Source organism: Bos javanicus, chromosome 29, assembly GCF_032452875.1.
Source record: "Bos javanicus breed banteng chromosome 29, ARS-OSU_banteng_1.0, whole genome shotgun sequence".
NCBI classification, from domain to species: domain Eukaryota; kingdom Metazoa; phylum Chordata; class Mammalia; order Artiodactyla; family Bovidae; genus Bos; species Bos javanicus.
Window position 1 is genome coordinate 50,333,749 of NC_083896.1, and position 12,799 is coordinate 50,346,547.

Here is a 12,799-nt window from a genome sequence, read left to right on the forward strand (position 1 = left end):
ACCTTTCCTCCCTGGACTTCAGTGTCCACACCTGTAAGATGGGCTGCTGACAGCACCTTCCTCGCAGGAAATGCTCCATGAACGGTAAAGCAGCTGCATGAGGCGGGACTACGCTGTGCTGGCCAGCGCTGAGTTCTGCACGCACCCCGGGCTCAGTGTTGAGCTGAGTAATGTGTTGACTGAAGCAGCCAGACCAAAGCAAAGCCCCTCCTATGTGGTTCTGGCACTGTGCACCTCCAGAATGCCCACAGCACCCTAGTGCGCCCGATCCCTGATCACGGTGAAAACCAAAGCCACACCCTCCCTCCACTCAAGCCACCCCAGACCCGCTCACCCAGAGTCTCACGATGTGAGTCATAAAGCCTGTCCTGCCCTCGTGGTGTCATCAGTGCTGATATCCGAGCCAGTCTGGGGGCAGACGGTTCACCCGACCTCCTGCAGGGCACCACAAACCAGTGACACTTCCCTGTGTCCCCGCGACAGGCCTGTGCCCCCAGGACCGAAAGCCACAAAGGCTGACGCTGAGCCCACACCCCTACCTTCCCTGTGTCCCCGCGACAGGCCTGTGCCCCCAGGACCGAGAGCCACAAAGGCTGACGCTGAGCCCACACCCCTACCTTCCCTGTGTCCCCACGACAGGCCTGTGCCCCCAGGACCGGAAGCCACAAAGGCTGACGCTGAGCCCACACCCCTACCTTCCCTGTGTCCCCACGACAGGCCTGTGCAGCCAGGACCGGAAGCCACAAAGGCCGACGCGGAGCCCACACCCCTACCTTCCCTGTGTCCCCACGACAGGTCTGTGCAGCCAGGACCGAAAGCCACAAAGGCTGACGCTGAGCCCACACCCCTACCCTCTGGAATGTGAAGGTTTGTGATGGTGTGTAAAAACCAAGAGAGCGAAGCTTCTGCTTCCAGCGGGGATGTAACATTTATGGAAGGCCCACAGTCCCATTTTGGCAACTGGAAAAGGCCGAATTAATTGCAAAACCCATAAGTCAAAAGACTAAGTAAATTTTATACCACCATGATGGAGAGCAGAACGGAAGCTCCTTCAAAAACTACAAATAGAACCACCACATGACCCAGCAACCCCACTGCTGAGCACATGTTTGATAAAACCACAATTCAAAGAGATGCACACACCCCAGTGTTCACAGTAGCACGATTCACCATAGCCATGACATGGAAGCAACCCAAATGTCCATCAACACAGGAATGGATAAAGAAGATGCGGTACATGTATGCTGTGTTAGGTCGCTTCAGTCATGTCCATCTGTAAGGACTGGAGCCCGCCGGGCTCCTCTGTCCATGGGATTCCCCAGGCAAGAGTACTGGAGTGGGTTGCCGTGCTCTTCTCAGGGGATCCTCCTGACCCAGGGATCCAACCCCCATTTCTTGCGTCTCCGGCACTCGCAGGCGGGTTCTTTACCACTGGTGCCACCTGGGAAGCCCGTGGCACATGCATACAATATTCCATTGCAGTGCATGTATACAGTGGACATTATTCAGCCATAAAAGCAGAGTGGAACCCTGCCATTCGCAGCATCATGCATGGACCTGCAGGCTGTCACACGGAGCGAAGCGAGTCAGACAGAGTAAGGCCAGCACACGGCATCACTGTTACGTCGGAGCCCAAGGATGAAACAGACCCGCTGAGTTACAAAACACAGACAGACGAACAGACTGGAAAGCAAATGCGTGCTGCAGTGCAGTCCAGTGCAGGCCAGTTCAAGCCAGTCGCTCAGTCGTGTCCGACTCTTCATGACCCCATGAATCGCAGCACGCAGGGCCTCCCTGTCCATCACCAACTCCCTGAGTTCACTCAGACTCACGTCCATCGAGTCAGTGATGCCATCCAGCCATCTCATCCTCTGTCGTCCCCTTCTCCTCCTGCCCCCAATCCCTCCCAGCATCAGTCTTTTCCAAAGAGTCAACTCTTCGCATGAGGTGGTCAAAGTACTGGAGTTTCAGCTTCAGCATCAGTCCTTCTAATGAACACCCAGGACTGATCTCCTTTAGAATGGACTGGTTGGATCTCCTTGCAGTCCAAGGGACTCTCAAGAGTCTTCTCCAACACCACAGTTCAAAAGCATCAATTCTTCGGTGCTCAGCCTTCTTCACAGTCCAACTCTCACATCCATACATGACCACTGGAAAAACCATAGCCTTGACTAGCCAGACCTTTGTTGGCAAAGTAATGTCTCTGCTTTTGAATATGCTATCTAGGTTGGTCATAACTTTCCTTCCAAGGACTAAGCCTCTTTTAATTTCATGGCTGCAATCACCATCTGCAATGATTTTGGAACCCCCAAAAGTAAAGTCTGACACTGTTTCCACTGTTTCCCCATCTATTTCCCATGAAGTGATGGGACCAGATGCCATGATCTTAGTTTTCTGAATGTTGAGCTTTAAGCCAACTTTTTCACTCTCCTCTTTCACTTTCATCAAGAGGCTTTTTAGTTCCTCTTCACTTTCTGCCATAAGGATGGTGTCATCGGCATATCTGAGGTTATTGATATTTCTCCGGGCAATCTTGATTCCAGCTTGTGCTTCTTCCAGCCCAGCGTTTCTCATGATGTACTCTGCATATAAGTTAAATAAGCAGGGTGACAATATACAGCCTTGACGTACTCCTTTTCCTATTTGGAACCAGTCTGTTGTTCCATGTCCAGTTCTAACTGCTGCTTCCTGACCTGCATACAGGTTTCTCAAGAGGCAGATCAGGTGGTCTGGTATTTCCATCTCTTTCAGAATTTTCCACAGTTTATTGTGATCACACAGTCAAAGGCTTTGGCATAGTCAATAGAGCAGAAGTAGATGTTTTTCTGGAACTCTCTTGCTTTTTCCATGATCCAGCAGATGGTGGCAATTTGATCTCTGGTTCCTCTGCCTTTTCTAAAACCAGCTTGAACATCAGGAAGTTCATGGTTCACGTATTGCTGAAGCCTGGCTTGCAGAATTTTGAGCATTACTTTACTAGCATGTGAGATGAGTGCAACTGTGTGGTAGTTTGAGCATTCTTTGGCATTGCCTTTCTTTGGGATTGGAATGAAAACTGACCTTTTCCAGTCCTGTGGCCACTGCTGAGTTTTCCAAATTTGCTGGCATATTGAGTGCAGCACCTTCACAGCATCATCTTTCAGGATTTGAAATAGCTCAACTGGAATTCCATCACCTCCACTAGCTTTGTTCATAGTGATGCTTTCTAAGGCCCACTGGACTTCACATTCCAGGATGTCTGGCTCTAGGTCAGTGATCACACCATCGTGATTATCTGGGTCCTGAAGCTCTTTTTTGTACAGTTCTTCTGTGTATTCTTGCCATCTCTTCTTAATATCTTCTGCTTCTGTTAGGTCCATACCATTTCTGTCCTTTATCGAGCCTATCTTTGCATGAAATGTTCCCTTGGTATCTCTGATTTTCTTGAAGAGATCTCTAGTCTTTCCCATTCTATTGTTTTCCTCTATTTCTTTGCATTGATCACTGAGGAAGGCTTTCGTATCTCTCCTTGCTATTCTTTGGAACTCTGCATTCAGATGCTTATATCTTTCCTTTTCTCCTTTGCTTTTTGCTTCTCTTCTTTTCACAGCTATTTGTAAGGCCTCTCCAGACAGCCATTTTGCTTTTTTGCATTTCTTTTCCATGGGGATGGTCTTAATCTCTGTCTCCTGTACAATGTCACAAACCTCCGTTCATAGTTCATCAGGCACTCTGTCTATCAGATGGAGTCCCTTAAATCTATTTCTCACTTCCACTGTATTATCATAAGGGAGTTGATTTAGGTCATACCTGAATGGTCTAGTGGTTTTCCCTACTTTCTTCAATTTAAGTTTGAATTTGGCAATAAGGAGTTCATGATCTGAGCCACAGTCAGCTCCCGGTCTTGTTTTTGCTGACTGTATAGAGTTTCTCCATCTTTGGCTGCAAAGAATATAATCAATCTGATTTCAGTGTTGACCATCTAGTGATCTCCATGTGTAGACTCTTCTCTTGTGTTGTTGGAAGTGGGTGTTTGCTATGACCAGTGTGTTCTCTTGGCAAAACTCTATTAGCCTTTGCCCTGCTTCACTCTGTATTCCAAGGCCAAATTTGCCTGTTACTCCAGGTGTTTCTTGACTTCCTACTTTTGCATTCCAGTCCCCTATAATGAAAAGGACATCTTTTTTGTGTTTTAGTTCTAAAAGGTTTTGTAGGTCTTCATAGAACCATTCAACTTCAGCTTCTTCAGCGTTACTGGTTGGGGCATAGACTTGGATTACTGTGATATTGAATGGTTTGCCTTGGAAACGAACAGAGATCATTCTGGCGTTTTTGAGATTGCATCCAAGTACTGCATTTTGGACTCTTTTGTTGACCATGATGGCTACTCCGTTTCTTCTGAGGGATTCCTGCCCACAGTAGTAGATATAATGGTCATCTGAGTTAAATTCACCCATTCCAGTCCATTTCAGTTCGCTGATTCCTAGAATTTCGACATTCACTCTTGCCATCTCTTGTTTGACCACTTCCAATTTGCCTTGATTCATGGACCTGACATTCCAGGTTCCTATGCAATATTGCTCTTTACAGCATCGGACCTTGCTTCTATCACCAGTTACATCCACAGATGGGTATTGTTTTTGCTTTGGCTCCATCCCTTCATTCTTTCTGGAGTTATTTCTCCACTGATCTCCAGTAGCATATTGGGCACCTACTGACCTGGGGAGTTCCTCTTTCAGTATCCTATCATTTTGCCTTAATGTATGGTTACCAAAGGGAAAAGACTAGGGAAGGGATAAATTAGGAGTTGTGATTAACATATGTACACTGCTATATACAAAATAGATAATTAACAAGGACTCACTGCAAAGCACAGGGAACTCTACTTGATACTCTGTAATGATCTATATGGGAAAATAATCTGAAAAAGAATGGATACATGTATACGTATAACTGAATCACTTTGCTGTACAACTAAAATTAGCACAACACTGTAAGTCAACTATGGAGAAGGAAATGGCAACCCACTCCAGTATTCTTGTCTGGAGAATTCCATGGACAGAGGAGCCTGCTGGGCTACAGTCCAAGTGGTCACAAAGAGTCGGACACAACTGAGCGACCAACACAAACACAAATCAACTATACTCGAATATAAAATAAAAATAAAATACTTAAAAAGACATTAGTAAGTCTTCTGTGTTTTACCACAATTTATTCATTTATATTTTTAAGTGGGATGTATACATTAATATATATATGACATCAGAGAATTGTGGAAGCAATGAGGTCCAGATGAAATAAATTCCAGAGATGGAAAGCTTGTCTCAGATAAACTGAGCATCAGTCGCTGTCTTCCTTCAGGTGACTGGTCAGCTGCGCGTGAGGGCTGGTCACCGGCATAACCCAGAAGGAGGAACTATACTGGGAAAGCAGAGCTGGTGGCCGCTGAGCCTGGCACAGCCACATGAATACACAAAAACGTTAAAAAAAAACAGAGAAAACAGCAAAAGCAGCAGCAGGAGCACACAGTATCTTTGAAGGAACAATCATAAAAATGGTAGTTGACTTTTAAACAGAAATGGTGGGATCCAGAAGATAATGGGATGACATTTTACAGAGCTGAGAGAAAAAAACCTCCCAGCTTGGAGTTTTATACCTAATGAAAATATCCTCCAAAATGTAAGTGGAGTAGAGTTGTTTTCAGCTGAAAGATGATATCACTGAAAGACCTACAACACAAGACATACTAAAGTTCTTCGGGATGAAGAAAAGTAACCCCATATGAGAGTAGGGAGGATCGGGAATTGAGCAAAGAATAGTAGCAAGTGTAAAAATGTTGGTAAGCACACACACACACAAAATAACTGTTTCCAACAATACACTAACATCCTGTGAGACCTTTAACATTTGCAGAAATAAAATGTAGAAGGATAAATGGAATTAAGAGCTGTGAAGTTCTCTCCCTGTTCAGGAAGTCATGAGACTTTAAGAATGTAAAATGTAGTCTCCAGAATAATCATTAAAGAATGATACATGAACATATAACTCAAAAGCTAATAGAAGAGATAAACTGAATTTTTAAAATTCAGTGAATCCAAAAGAAGGCAAGATAAAGGAATAAAGAAACAAAGAAGAGATGAAAGAAATAGAAAATAGAAACAGCAATTAAACCCAACAATATCAGTAAATTACAGTCAATGCAAATAATCTAAATACTCCAATAAAAGTCAAATGTCATATTGGAAAATTAAAAGAATTTTCAACTGCATACTATTTACAAAAGGCACACTTTCAATAATGGAACCCAGAAAGGTAAAAAGAAAAAAATGGGAAAAGGATATATCATGCAAACACTAATTTTGTAGAAAGTTAGTGTAGCTCTATTAATATCAGACAAGGTAGACTTTAAAACAAAACTCTTACCAGAGAGAACAAAGAACATTTCATGAGGTTAAAAGAGTCAATGAGACCGAAAAAGGAAACAATCCTAAATTTCTATTAACCAAATAACAGAGCTTCAAAATATATAAAGCAAATGTTGACAAAACTACAAGAAGGAAAATACAAATCCACAAATGGAATTGAGAATTTTCACTTTTATTGCAATATATCTCAGTAACTGATAGAACAAGGAGATAAATCAGTAGGGAGTTAGGAGATCTGAATGTGATTAGCCAATTTGACCTCATTGACATATATTGAAATAATACAGAGTATATGCTTTGACAGAGAGACAGAGCATGTGCTTTGACACATACTCAGTAAGAGATAGATATCTGTTTTCAAATCCCCAAATGTTTGAAAATTAAGGCATAGATTTCAAAATAACCCATAAGCCTAAGAAATCACAGTGGAAATTGGAAGATATTTTGGACTGCCTTTTAATGTAAATATGACATCAAAACCTGCTGGATACAGCTTATGCAGTGCTTAAAGGAAGGGGACGACAGAGGATGAGATGGCTGGATGGCATCATCGACTCGATGGACGTGAGTTTGGGTGAACTCTGGGAGTTGGTGATGGACAGGGAGGCCTGGCGTGCTGCGATTCATGGGGTCGCAAAGAGTTGGACACAACTGAGCGACTGAACTGAACTGAAAGGAGATCAACCCTGAATATTCACTGGAAGGACTGATGCTGAAGCTGCAATACTTTGGCCACCTGATGTGAAGAGCTGACTCATTGGAAAAGACCCTGATGCTGGGAGAGATTGAGGGCAGGAGCAGAAGGCAGTGACAGCGGATGAGATGGTTGGATGGCATCACCAACTCAATGGACGTGGCTTTGACCAACTCTGGGAGATGGTGATGGACAGGGGAGCCTGGCGTGCTACAATCCATGGGGTCGCAAAGAGTTGGACATCACTTAGCAACTGAACAACAAAGAAAAATCTACAGGTCAAAACACATACTCTCCTTTTAGAAAAGGAGAGCAAGTGAAAACCAAGTATCTAAACTTGCAAGAAACTGGAAAGAGGAAAGCAGATTGAATCTGAAATAAGGTAGAAGAAAGAAAATAGTAAAACTAATAAAATAAAAATAAATATTAGAAGGGAGCACAAATCAATGAAATTGAAATCAGATGTAAGACAGAGAAAATTAACATCGTCAAGTGTTTGCTCTTCATAAAGATTAACAAAATTTACAAACCACCAGCAATACTGATCCAAAAACAGAGAAAACGATACATTGCAAATAACAGAAATGAAAAGGTGGCATCACTACATACCCTGCACACAATAAAATATGACGAGGTACAAGACTAAATTACATGAACAATTTCAAATTTTAGATAAAATAAGCAAAGCCCTGAAAAGCACAACTGTATCACAACTGAGATAAGAAATAGAGTGTGAATGGTCCTACATCTGTTAAAAAAATTGAATCTGTAAATGAAAACCTTTCCGGGAAGAAAGCAGAAGGCCAGTGTCTTCAAGACTGAGTATCTTCAGGGACTTCCCAGATGGCCCAATGCCTAAGACTCTGCACTTCCAATGCAGGGGGCCTGGGTTTGATCCCTGGTCAGGGAACTAGATCCCACATACCGCAACTACAGTCCGACACAGCCAAATAAATAAAACATTTTCTTTAAAAAAGAGTGAATACCTCCAGATACTTAAGGAAGATATCACGCCAACTGTGGTAGACAGAACAACGGACACCCAGACATGTTCACATCCTAATCCTCAGAATCTACACGGCAAGAGAGTCCGTGTTTCTAAGACTCGCCATCGAGGCTGACACAGCTGGTCTGGATGACGACGTTACCTGGCGCTAGGAGATACCCACTACAATATTCCTGGCAGCACTGCTACACATAGGAGAACAAGCAGCGGAGGAAATGTGTTCGTCAGTGGAGACCTGCACAGCAGCCACGCTGGATGGACCAGGCTCGCCCGCATCAACAAAGACGCACCGAGGCAGTGGGGGGAAGAAGGGAACCTGCAGGAAGGCAGTTAGATGATTCCATACACGAATACTTTACAGCACAGACGGTACTGTGTGGTGTACATGGGGCTTAAACACGCAGCAAAGTGACAAACCAGAGCCAGGAAGACACTGGCCATCTGGAGTGGCACTGCCTCTGGACAGAGGGGTGGGAGAGGCTCTGAGAGCCCGCTGGGGTCTGCACTGTGCTGTTACAACCTGAAGCAAAACGGGAGAAAATGTGGACATGTTTGGGTCCCGCAGTTAGGTGTTTGTTATACCCTTCTCTGTATTTATTTGTCCACTACAAAAATGTCATAACATACTAGGAAAGAAAATAGCCTGAAATGTGAATAATCTGAGGTTAAAAGCATATGGAAGGGACTTCTCTGGGGGTCCAGGGGTTAAGGAATCCCCTGCTACTGCAGGGGGACACAGGTTCAGTCCCTGGTCCGGAAGATTTCACATGCCCAGGAGCAACTGAGCCCCTGCGTGCACCACACCCACTGGGCTTCCGAGATGCGACCACTGAGGCCGCAGCACCTAGAGTCAGCGCTCTGCAGCAAGAGAAGCCACCGCAGCGAGACGCCCGCGCACGGCAACTGGAGAGCTGCCCCGGCTCGCTGCAACTGGAGAAAGACCCAAGCAGCCACCCAAGAACCAGCACAGCCAAACAGAAAGCGCACACAGACGGAGGCCGCTTTACTGCATGGCTTTTAATAGCCAAGGTACGGAAAGAATCCAGGGCGTAAAAACGGAGAGTTGGTTGAAGCATCCGCGCACACCCACAACACCCAACTGCACACAGTTACAACCAGGCGGTGGGAGGCGGGGATGCGACGTGCTTCGAAAGTACTTTGTTGCGTGAAAAAAAAAAAAAAGTCAGACACAAAAGAATGCACACCTCTTGCTCGCGCGTGTACGAAATTCAAGAACAGCAGCACTGACGGAATGGGTCAGAAAGTGAGGGGAGACTGAGAAGGGTCGCCCCGGGGATTTTTAGGACTAGTTCTGGGCGGTCAGCGCAGCTGCCAAAGGCCGCTGTTGGAACACCTGAGTGGGCGTCGTACTAACTATACCTTGACTTAAAAAGGTTGTGGGAAACGTAACGCCACGGGTACAGGTTTACTGTGTCATCAGTTGAAACACTGACGGGTCAGCAGGAGCTAGGGAGCTCCGTTTCCTTTGGCGCCGAAGGCGGCTTTCAGGGCGGCCGGAAGGGGGAGCGCACGGGCCGCAGCTACCGCGCTCGCACCTGACCGCCGCGGGCGCGGGTCCCTCGGGGGCGGCGGGCTGTGAGCGCGCCGGGCCCGGCCGGCTCGACCCGCCCCGTAGGGGCCACGGCGCCTCCAGGGGCCCTCGCAGGACTCTGCTCCACCCTGGGGACCCCGAGGCGGTATCTGCACGTGCGGGCTGGCACGGCCGCGATCACCTGCCCGACTTGGACACTGACCGCCTGGCACTGCCGCCCCATCCCGAGAGCCAGCTGGGGAGCTGGAACCCACGCGAGGCGTCCCTTCAGCCCGCAGCCAGCTTCCCAAGCCGCTCCTGCTCCTCCAAAGCTGCGCGCCCGCCGAGATGCTGGCCGCCCCTCCCTGAGCCTGCGGGGTCTGGGGGCGTGAGCGGCAAGGGCCACCCACCAGGCAACGCACCTAGACCTCTGGCCCTCCGCGGCTGGTGCTTGAGGGGAAGGTGGTCTCGCCCCCAACTGCAGAGAACCCAAGAATGCTGCTAAGCATCCTGGTGGCCTTGGAGGTCGCTGTCCTCCCCAGAGTGGGTGCCACCCTACCCAAATGCACCATCCTTGCAAAACCCCAGGTTTTACACGAGAAATGACTCCTTGGATGATAAAATAATCCTGAACTGGAAATTCCCCCGCGGTCCAGCGATTAAGACTATTGCCCTCACTGCCCAGGCCTCGGGTTCAGTCCCTGGTGGTGGCAACTAAGATCCCTCAAGCAGCGAGGTGAGGCCAAAAAATAAAATAACCCTGGCCCAAACATGCTCCCCCAACCAGACACACCCATGCACACCACTGCCTCCCTCCCAGAGGGGGCACAAGGACACCACCCCTCCCCTCAGTTTACTGCCGCCTGCTCAAGGACAGAGCCAGGAGCTGCCCTTGGCCACATGCAGGCGCTGACCACGCCTGGGCTGGGCAGAAGAGGAGCCACTTGGACGGTCCTCCCGTGCCCTCTCTACTGGGCTCATCCTGGATCTGGCCTAGGGAGCAAGAGAGCGGGGAGTCCTCCCAGCCTAGCTGACAGTTCCCCTGTCCCCCACTTCTGAGGGTCCCAGGCCCTTTGGGTTCTGTCCATGCTTCCCCAAGGGCCTCTGATATGGGCTCAGGCCACCGGGCCAGCTGCGGGGCTCAGCCTGAATCTTCCTACACTCTCCCAGGAGCAAGCCTCCCCCATTTTTCAGACATGGAATGAGCCCAAATGCAACAAGCTCCCCGCCACACCCTACACTCCATCCAGACCTGACCTGGCTATGCACCTGGGCTGGGCATCTCGCTGAGTTCAGGGTCCACCTCCAGCCAGGGCTTCTCTCCTCAGCAACACCTTACTCCTTCGGTTCCACCTGGGGCAGGGAAAGAGGAAGGACCTCAACCCAGCCCCAGCCCCAAATAGCCCTGGAGTTAGCCAGTGCTTCCTTCCGGGACAGCCCCGCCCCACCCCCACCCCACGATGTTTGTTATCCAAAGTGCTGGCTCGGAGTCAAGAACACACTCTCCTCCACACACACACACCCAAATACTCACACCTGAGTGCTCAGGCTAGCAAGGGAGAGGCCCACGAACTGTGGACAAAGCTCTGAAGCCAGAGGTCAGGAGAATTGAGAGTGGGAAAGAGAGGGCCCAGTGGAGGCCCTGGCCATCACGACCTTCCCCAGCTGCACTCACAGCTCTAGGGTCCCGAGTGCCCACCTGTCCCAGGAGAGTATAGAAAGCAGTCTCCTGCAAGGATTTTTGTGACCCTTCATTCAAACAGCCGCGGCTGAGGGCGCTTCTCAGATCCCTCCCTCCAGGCGAAGAGGCTGCGCTCTCCGGGGGGCCGAAGCCTCTCAGAGCCCTGAGTTGCCCCCACGGGCTAGAGGAGGCCCCGCCCTCACTCTCCACTGGGCAGCCCTGGGGACTGGGGTTAAGGAATGTTTGGGTCGTCTGGTCACAACATCCCCCCACCAAATTATCACCTTCAAAAGCTCCCGGGGTTCCTTGGCCCCCTAGGCAGAAGTCTTTCTCCCCTCCTCAGAGCGAGGCCCCCAGGGCCTGGCACAGGTACACACCTGGCGCAACACAGATGCCCGAAACATGCCCCCCACCCCGCCCTGCGGCTGCCCCGAGCCGGCGGAAGGACGAGGTCTTCGCAGCCTGAGGGGGTCCCTGCGCCTCCGTGGCCTCCAGTCGCTGTCTGTCCATCCTGGGGTGGCCTCCCGGACGCTCCCCTCCGCGCTCCGGGGTGTTGCCGGCAGACACCGCCCGAGGTGTAATTACCTATGTTTGCTCCCGCTCTGGACAACCAGAGTCCAAGCGGCCGAGGGCTCGTGTTCCAACAGCGGTCGGCTGGGGCGGACCCTCAACTGTCTTTACCGGGCTGGGGGGCACCCTGCGAGGGCGGGTCCCGAGAGCGCCGCTTAAGGTGGACTTTTAATTGGAAGCGACAAAGGCTGGGGGTACAGTGCTGCCCAGGGGGCCACCACCTCCCACCAGAGTTCAGATGTGTGACCAGAGGCACACCTTCTCGCCTCTGAGCTTCCCACTCCACCCCCCCACCCCGTAAAATGCAGACCCAGGCTCCCACCGCCAGGGCTCGTGGAGAGGGGACGCGCGGATGCCTAAGGTAAAGCGCCGCCTGGGCCGGGCTCGCGGGGTGCGCTCGTGCCCGCCCCGGGCTAGAGAAGCCGCCCGCGGCAGGCCCCGCACGAACAAAGACTGCCGGGGGTGGGGTGGGGTGGGGGGCAGCTCCTGCCAGGCCGGTGGAGAGAGGACGCTCGCGCTCGGGACCCGGACGACTGGACCCTCCGCGTCTGTAAGATGAGACTAGGGGGCGGTCTCCGGGTGGGGCGGAGCGCTGGGGCCCGGAGGGCTTCCTGGAGGTGGGGTTCCAGGCGCGGGATCGGAGGCCGCGCGGCCCCTTTAAGATCCGGGGCCGGGGCGAGAGGGGAGGGCAGAGGGTGCCCGGCGACGGCGCGGAGGCCGGCCCCCGCCCCCCACGGCCGCCGCCTCTAATCTGCACCCGGAGCCGGGGCGCTGGCTGACGTCACCTGCCCCCGAGCCGCGTGCGCTGATTGGCTGCAGGTGACGTCAGGGGCTTTTTTCGCTTGGCATGACCTCATCCCCGCCGGCGGCCCCGCCCTCCGCCCCGGGCCTGTCACTCGCGGCCGAGCGCGGC